Here is a 576-nt window from a genome sequence, read left to right as displayed (position 1 = left end):
CTGTTTAGAAAAATATTCGAAAAGAGAATGTAATATTTATGAAATTACGGGGAGGGGGAAGTAAAAAGCCCGTGCATGAGGGAATAATGCAGATGTCAACTGCCCTAGCATTAGCAGATGATATTACTGATGAAAAAAGCAAAATGAGAGCGATGGTGGCCGCAGCATGGCATTAGAACCGACGGGCTGAGCAGAATGTGTCTGTTTTCCTGTACACTCTCAGCTTCTTAATGGGCGGGATATCAGCAGTTGCAACATCGCGTCTCTGTCATCATTATGCATCAGGGCCTTGAAGTGTAGCGTACATGCCTTGAAGAGCAATGTAGGTATGTGCTTCAGATTATTTTGGGATGATTTTGTTCCTATGATTATCTGATTAAGTCGGCTCCTTAAATATCAGTAATGAGGAAGTCAGATGGAGGAGAAAGAACTTACTGCGTCCCAAATTGACATCAGTTGAGACCAAAGGTAAAAATTTAATATAAAATTGTTTAGAGAGAAAAAAAACTTACCTTTTCTGTTGCCGTTTGGTGGTTTTTCATTTGGTTGACAAGACAATCAACTTCTCAAGTTTCT

The sequence above is a fragment of the Penaeus monodon genome, chromosome 31, assembly GCF_015228065.2.
Source record: "Penaeus monodon isolate SGIC_2016 chromosome 31, NSTDA_Pmon_1, whole genome shotgun sequence".
Taxonomy (NCBI): Eukaryota; Metazoa; Arthropoda; class Malacostraca; order Decapoda; family Penaeidae; genus Penaeus; species Penaeus monodon.
Note: the sequence above shows the minus strand (reverse complement) of the source record.